General features: G+C 52.1%; 1 long non-coding RNA gene across 1 annotated transcript; it reads left to right on the top strand.

Moving 5' to 3' along the window:
• Positions 1 to 1,388: 1,388 nt before the first annotated feature.
• On the top strand, positions 1,389 to 1,779 carry LOC116075204. Its single transcript, XR_004112463.1, has 2 exons — positions 1,389 to 1,486; positions 1,640 to 1,779. It is a non-coding gene; the product is annotated as an uncharacterized LOC116075204 (long non-coding RNA).
• The last annotated feature ends 6,218 nt before the right edge of the window (positions 1,780 to 7,997 follow it).

Below are 7,997 nucleotides of genomic sequence, written 5' to 3'. Positions count from 1 at the left end.
GAGACACGGGTAAAGCCCCCCCCCATGCCAACCTTGGACCTTTGTAGTACATGCACATGGTTCTAAGTCCCCTTCCCACTGCCAGGCTCACCTGGCCAGGAGATATTTGTGGCAATACTCAAAAAAGGAGAGCTTTTAACTAGGATAGCACCCAGCTCCCCGAAGCAATCCACACAGGCCTTTTTCCTAGAGATTTCCAGGTCTTACCCGACCAGCTCTGGGCGGTTTACGGCCCTGAAAGGCTGAGGAGGCACAGGCCAAGGAACAGGTCTAGTGGTCTTGGAACGGGATGAAAATAACCCTGTGCTCCGGTTTCCTTACTTGGGGCTGCGTGGCAAAGTGAGCGAGGGCAGATGGTGGGAGCCTTGTGGGTCTGGATCCTGAGGGCAGCGCCTCCAGCCTGGGGCTCACTCGGATCACAGCTGGGGACGGTCACAGGGCCGAGGAGGGCCAAGCAGGCCGATGAAGCAGCTAGGCCATTACTTACACATCCCGACGGCCTTGACAGTCCCAGTGGTGGCATTTTTGTTGTAATTACTTAAGAAACAAAAGCAAAAACAAAACGAAAACCCCCATGTTCATGATGCGTCTCCAGGTATCTTTCTGTTTCTCCCCCATAAATGAAAGGCACGGTTCGTCCCACAAGGGTTACAGCCAGAATGTCACTTCTCCCTGTGACATGGAGCTGAGGCTGGACCGAGAGGTGCTGTAGATCCTGGGGCCACCTGACCCTGTCCCTCACCCCCTCCTGTCCCCCAGCCCCGACTTCCCTCATGGCTCCCATGTCCTGGCCACCTCAAGTTGGGGTTCCTTTAAAATCTCTCACCTTCCCAGTTCTTTTATTGGCCCCTTTGGCTCTGCTCCCTCACCCCTTTTTGTGTGGCTGAGGATCAAACGCATCAGGATCTTGTGTGTGCAAGGCGAGCCCTCTACCACTGAGCCACAAGGCGAGCCCTCTACCGCTGAGCCACAAGGCGAGCCCTCTACCGCTGAGCCACAAGGCGAGCCCTCTACCGCTGAGCCACAAGGCGAGCCCTCTACCACTGAGCCACATCTCCAGCTCCTTGCTAGTGTATTCTGGAGCATCGCTCTACCATTGAGCCCCGCCAACCCTTCTCTCTTTTGAATGCATCTCCCCCAACTCCTGTAGAGTAAGTAAACCTTCCCCTCCCTCTTTTCAGTCCTCTCCCTATTTTATAGATGGGCAAACAAAGACCCAGGGAGTAAAGGAACTTGTCCCAGGCCACAGGCTCCTGCACCACAGTGCTCTGGGCCCAAGGCCAGCTCCTCACAGTGACATAGGCATTCATGTGACATGACTGCTGCTTATGACCTTACACAGTGACCCTCCAGCCAGGTGTCTGTAACTATCCTGGTTGCTATCTACCCAGCAAGCCCCAGGTCTAGCCAGACCCAGGACCTTGCTCTGCACACCCCTCCCACCTTACCTGAGAACGGCCCCCACGTGGACCTTCCATGGATGCTGGTGAGAGTTTGTGCTGGTTGTTTTCCTAGTATTGTGGGGGTTGGATGACTTCTGTCATCCCTAGGTGTGTGCAGGACACTGGTCTAGCTGGGGTGGGAGCTGGGCGCTCATAGCCACCAGCTGCAACCCCATCCTTGCCCTCTTCTGTTTCAGGTATGTCAGAATCCCCACCCTGAGCTGCCTGGCATAGCAGTGGTGTTGCAGTGGTGGCGGGATGGGGCCGGGCTGATGCCTCTGGGTTTGCTGACGTTTGATTATGCCCTGATAAATATAGGCTCAAAGAAATCCAGAAACCATACCTGGGCATTAGTGGGCTAGTCGAACAGCAACCCCTTTCCAGAGTGAGGCCACCCTGAGTAGCTTCGGCTTGGTGCCAGGCCAGAAGTAGCAGGAGAAGAGGTCAGGGTCTGGGGATGGCCTGGGTCCCTCCCTGCTGTGCCCTCTAAGCATAGGCGTCCAGGGGCTCTCCTCTCAGGAGATTCTGAATGGGAACAGCCATAGGCAGGAGAGGGGCTTGGCCTCTCTGATAGAAGTACTCAGGGCTAGAATGAACACCCGTCTTCCTTTTTTTTCTTTCTTTTTAAATTTCTTTATTTATTATATGTAAGTACACTGTAGCTGTCTTCAGACACCGCAGAAAAGGGCGTCAGATCTCATTACGGATGGCTGTGAGCCACCATGTGGTTGCTGGGAATTGAACTCAGGACCTCAGGAAGAGCAGTCGGTGCTCTTAACCGCTGAGCCATCTCTCCAGCCTGAGCAGTTGTCTTCTAACACAAAGCTATTGGTGACAGGAAGAGCTGGTGGCTCCCTTTCCAGGGAGGGAGATGGGCTTGGACAAAGTTGCATAGCTGTCTGTGGAGGGCACGGTGACGGCTGCAGGTGCCATCACTGGATGAGAGTCCTATAGTTGCCCATTAGCTTCTTCCCTTACACCCAAGGCAAGCCTTCCTGCTGAATGATGGGATGTAGTCCCTGCCCCAGCCCAGCACACTTTGGTGGTTCTCTGAATCAAAAGGAGGTGGTGAAAGCTGTGGCCCTGGGCTTTCAGAGCATGGCCACAGGAAGCCTTGCTGCAGCCCCTGGTGTCCTGGGCTTGTTGTTGGAAGTCGTCCACGGTGGCATGAAATGCTCAAGGAACTCCTTCAGAGATCCAGTGAAGAGAAGGCCCAGGTTTGCAGGTTCCACGCAGACTAAGCACCATCTGCACGTACCTGCCAGCATGTGGCCAACAAGTCCTGGAAGGGCAGCTACTTCCAGGGACACCCCTGATGTCCCGTGGGGTGGAGTAGAGCCTGCCCAAGCCTGCAGATTCCTGAGCAGAACTGTGGTCATTTTCAGCCACCCAGGACTGGGGGTGGTTTGTTATGTAGCAACAGACACTTTGCAAAGCCAGACTCAGCAAAGCTTGTCAGCTCCACCTTCTAAATATACTCACACTCCCATCACTACCCTTCTCACCCAACTGCCCGCACTGGCTGCGGAAGTCCAGCAGCCTCACAGCCGGCACCCATGCCTCGCCTGACCATTTGCTCCTGTGAAAACTGCAGATCCCACCTGTCCACTCGACTGTGTGAGCAGGGCCAGATCCTTGCCTCCCAGCCCCCGCCCCCTGTTCCTCCCTCAGCCTCTCATGGTGAGCCTGGACCATCCCAAGGTCACTCCTGCCCAGGGGCCTTTGTACTTATTGCTGGCTGAGCCCGCAGCATGCTTCTGGGCTCCATGCAAACCTAGTCAAATCTCCCTGGAAGGACTTTCTGGCTCTTCTCCTCCCGACTCCCTCCGTCATTTTGTGGTTTTTCTCCGTTGCATTTGGCTTGATTGTCTTTCTGCCCTTCATCGTGGCCAAAGCCTGAGCGTGATAGCTATTCTCATAGTATATATTTTCCTCTGTCAACACAAATTTCCAGGCTGGACAGGTAGCTACTAAAATGTATGCAACACACGTGAAGGATCCACAGAAAGAAAATCCAGGCTGTGTTATAATCCCAGTTCTGACATCAAAACAAACAAACAAACAAACAAACAAACAACCCAGGGAACAGAGATAGACCTGCTACCCAGACAGCCTAGACTATCTAGTGAGCTCCAGGCCAGCAGGGTGGGGGTAGGGGTGGGGGTGAGGTTGGGGGTAGGGGACCCGTCTTAAAATGGTGAGTGTGTGAAGAGAGTGCACAGCTGTTTAGAGCACTTGCTGCTCTTCCAGAGGATCTGGGTTTATTTCTCAACACCCACAAGGTAATTCACAACTCAGCTATCTACACTGTAGTTTCAGGGGATCCGACACCCTCTTCTGGCCTCTGCAGGCTCTTGACCTCACGTGGTGCACATTCACATATGCAGGCAGGCAAAACTCCCATGTACAGAAAAATCATGTTTTCAAAAGACGACGGAAGGCTGAAAAGACGCTTAGTGGTTAAAGACGCTCTCAGCCCTTACCGAGCAATCAGTGAACTTTCATCCACATCAAGTGGCTCAAAATCATGTGTAACTCCAGCTGGAGGAGATTCTCCGTCCTCTTCTGGCTTCCCCCAGCATCGGCATCTGCACCCAATGTGTGTACCAGCTCACAAAGATGTCAATTTTCAATGTGGTTTTTGTGTGCTAGCCATCTATGATTGTCCTCTGGCCTTTACATGCACACACATGCACACACTCACTTATGTGCATATACACATATACATACATACATACGCATGCATGCATACACACCACACACATACATGAATGCGTACACATGAACATACACACATGTACACACACATGAATGCACACACACACATGCACACACACATGCACACACACATGAACATACATGTACACACACATGAATGCACACACACACATGCACACACACACAGACATATACTCACGTACTTTCCATCTAGAAGTTAGGCGCCTGGACTACAGAGTTTCTTGTGCTTGCCTGGCTGAGAAGTTCTAAGCATCGCACTCAGCATATGGCCTCAAGTAGGCCAAGCTGAGGTGGACAGAGTGGAGACAGGCATGGGGGATGGTCAGGGCTGGCTAGGGTCTTGCATGGCTGCCAAGTTTGGCTTGCTGTCATACAGACTACAACTCTCACAGTCTCCTGAGGTAGGCCCAGGGCTGGGGTCTGTGGTAAGCTCAGTGGGGCACAGACTGCCGTGGTCTGCAGCTCCCAGGCTCCTCAGCATTGGCTGTCTCCCTCCAACATACCTGCCGTGCTCCCTTGCACCTAGGAGAGGCTCGTAGTTCAGTGACCTCCCGCCATTTCTTCCACACAGATCCTACACACTGGAGTTCTGAGCTCACCAAGTCCCCTTAGGAGCAGAGAAGGCAGGCCTGGGTGGAGAGTGTGGCTGGGACAGAGAAAACGCGCCAGGGAACCGGGCTTGAGTTCTCCTTGGAAGTGAGGCCTGGTCTCTGGATTCTCTACTTGGAACTCAGAGCCCCACCCCTACTCAGTACCGAATTTATCCTGAATTCTGAGGCTTCTTGTGTTTGGCCACCCCATGTTGCAGTTCTCACAACACTTTAGTTTGAGACAAGATACCACTATGTAGCTCTGACTTGCCTCCACTTCTAAGATCTGCCTACTTCTGTTGCAATTAGGGGCAGGCACCACCATACCCAGTTCTATTTATGGATCCTGGGTAAAAGGATTCTATTGCACTTCTAATGTTCCTGCTTCCTCTCCTGAGCACTGGGATGATGGATGTGTACCACTATGCCTGGTTCATGGAACCCAGGGCTTTGTGCTTCTAGGTAAGCACTCTGCCAACTGAGTGAGCCACATCCCAAGCCCCCAACAATACTTTAAAATGTGTTTCCTGGCTCTACAGCCTCATGCCTTTCTCCCCATCAAGGCTGAGCCATGGACATTCCTGCTGGGAGCTAGCTCAGCTTCCGACCACTTTGATTTGGGCTTCAGAAGGCAGGCTGTGGCTGCCGCCCATGTCTGCCGGCCACTAAAGGTAAACCTTGGCCCCAAGTCTCCAAAAATAATTCTCAGTTTAGCTCCAGGACACGGCTCCTTCTTTGTCTTGCTGCGGGAGGCTTGGACACTGAAGGTGTACAAATGAACGTGAGGTGGGCATGCTGGGAGCAGCCCTGGGTCCAAAATCCACACCCCACCAGATCTCAGGTAGCAAGGTTTTTAAGCAAAAGCTGTTCTTTCAGTCATCTTAAAGGTGGAGATGTTGGGGTTCACCTGGGAAGAAGTGTTCAGCAGCCAGGCAGAGCTGGGTTACGTGGGTGTGAGACTAGGGGTAGGGCGGCAGCCTAGGGACTCTGCCCCTTCCTTGAAATCCATTCTTTTGTGGCGCTCAGGTTTGTTTCCTGGCGCACAGAGGACGAAGGGTTTGCTCAGGATCCACAGACCGAGGGCTCCCATCTCCCCAGGGATGAGTTGGAAGACCGTCAACAAGCAGTGGTGTGTCCACAGAAGCTGGAGGTGGCAGGGGTGAAATCTGGCACTTGTGCCCAGAGATCCTGCTGAGTCACCAGCTGCCAGCCCTGCCTGGCCGGTCAGCTCAGTGCAAACGGATGCCCTGAAGCCGTGTCGTGCCCCAGCCAATGTCCCACTAATTCAAGACTCCAAGAACTAGCAAGCAGGGTACTGGTCCCCCCACTCCCCGAGGCTCAGCAGGAGAAGCTCCCTTATCTCCTGGTTCTCAGAGCGGGAAACAAGCTGGTGGCTGGAGCAGAGACCAGTCCCAGTGGACAGGGTGATATGTCAGACGTAGGCAAGGGACAATGGGCCACCAGACAGCGGCTTGGGCACATGGTGCAGTGGGTAAGACACGTGTTCTGTATGTACCAGGGCCTGCGTGTGGATTCAGACACTCACATAAAGAGCCAGGCGTGGCTGCACCTCTCCCTCTGGTTTGAAGGCGTGAGGACTGGACAACCCCAAAGCTCAGTGCATAGCTAAGAGATCCCATAGGATGAGATTCCGGTTCAGCCAGAGAACCTGTCTCAAGGCAAAAAGCGAAGGCCAACGGAGGACACCTGATGTCTTACACGGGATAAGAGGACACACACCTTACACACGTGCACATGCCCTTACACTCATGTGCACACCTTACACTCATGTATATGTCTTACACTCATGAACACACCTTACACTCATGCACACACCTTACACTCATGCAAATGCCTTACACTTATGCACATGCCTTACACTCATGCACATGCCTTACACTCATGTGCACACACCTTACACTCATCTGCACATGCCTTACACTCATGCACACACCTTACACTCATGCACACACCTTACACTCATGCAAATGCCTTACACTTATGCACATGCCTTACACTCATGCACATGCCTTACACTCATGTGCACACACCTTACACTCATGCACACCCCTTACACTCATGTACACCCCTTACACTCATGCACACCCCTTACACTCATGCACACACCTTACACTTATGCAAATGCCTTACACTCATGCAAATGCCTTACACTCATGTACATGCCTTACACTCATGTGCACACACCTTATACTCATGCATACCCCTTACACTCACACACACACCTTACACTCACACACACACCTTACACTCATGGACACACCTTACACTCATACACATGCCTTACACTCATGTGCACATGCCTTACATTCATGTGCACATGCCTTACACTCATGCACACGCCTTACACTCATCCACACATGCCTTACACACATGCACATGCCTTATATTCGCGCACATGCCTTACACTCATGCACATGCCTTATATCCATGTACATACCTTACACTCACGCACACACCTTACACTCATGCACACACCTTATACTCACACACACATACCTTACACTCATGCACACACCTTACACTCATACACACACCTTACTCATACACACACCTTACACTCGTGCACACACCTTACACTCATACACACAACTTACACTCATGCACACACCTTATACTCACACACACATACACTCACGCACACACCTTACACTCATGCACATACCTTACACTCATGCACACACCTTACACTCATGCACACACCTTGCACTCATGCACACGCCTTACACTCATGCACACACCTTATACTCACACACACATACACTCACGCACACACCTTACACTCATGCACATACCTTACACTCATGCACACACCTTACACTCATGCACACACCTTACACTCATGCACATGCCTTACACTCATGCACATGCCTTACACTCATGCACACACCTTACACTCACGCACACGCCTTACACTCATGCACACACCTTATACTCACACACACATACCTTACACTCATGCACACGCCTTACACTCATGCACACGCCTTACACTCATGCACACACCTTACACTCATACACACAACTTACACTCATGCACACACCTTATACTCACACACACATACACTCACGCACACACCTTACACTCATGCACATACCTTACACTCATGCATACACCTTACACTCATGCACACGCCTTACACTCATGCACACGCCTTACACTCATGCACACACCTTATACTCACACACACATACACTCACGCACACA

This window comes from Mastomys coucha, unplaced genomic scaffold, assembly GCF_008632895.1.
Source record: "Mastomys coucha isolate ucsf_1 unplaced genomic scaffold, UCSF_Mcou_1 pScaffold3, whole genome shotgun sequence".
In the NCBI taxonomy this organism is placed as follows: Eukaryota; Metazoa; Chordata; class Mammalia; order Rodentia; family Muridae; genus Mastomys; species Mastomys coucha.
This window is presented reverse-complemented; position numbering and strand designations above follow the sequence as displayed.